Source organism: Sinocyclocheilus rhinocerous, unplaced genomic scaffold (assembly GCF_001515625.1).
Source record: "Sinocyclocheilus rhinocerous isolate Xijiao unplaced genomic scaffold, SAMN03320098_v1.1 scaffold1229, whole genome shotgun sequence".
NCBI classification, from domain to species: domain Eukaryota; kingdom Metazoa; phylum Chordata; class Actinopteri; order Cypriniformes; family Cyprinidae; genus Sinocyclocheilus; species Sinocyclocheilus rhinocerous.
Genome location: NW_015650319.1, coordinates 5,658 through 6,178, shown reverse-complemented (window position 1 = coordinate 6,178; position 521 = coordinate 5,658).

The following is a 521-nucleotide window of genomic DNA, read 5'->3' as shown; positions in this document are numbered from 1 at the left end:
TCAAGACTACGAGTTTTTTTCTTGAGAGAATGGGTATTACTGTTGTACCATGGCGCAGTACGTTTTTCTCTAACCTTTTTCAATTTGATGGGGGCAACAGCTTCTAATATATTAGAGAAGATAGTGCCCATGTTGCAAGTCATTTCATCTATTTCATGTGTTTTCCTTTCAAGAAAACTTCGAACTGCGTCCTCTAGGGGTCGCTATGGGGAACGCCTCGTCGTGACCCGTGTCTGAAGCATACATTCGACAGCCCATGACGTCACTACCGGTGCGACTATAGTACAAATAGGTGCCGGGAGAACACGTCATTCTCTTCTTTGTCTTCATTGACTGTTTTGTTTGAAGCATGCATTCCGTGGTAAGAGTGATCTTTCTTCCTTCATTATGGCGAGCACTAGCAAGACGTTTAGAAGATGTATGCATCCGTGTCGTCATTATTTGACACCTGATGACACACATGATTGTAGCGTCTGGACCAATCAGACACACCATTTTTCATTTGATTTAACAAATCAATT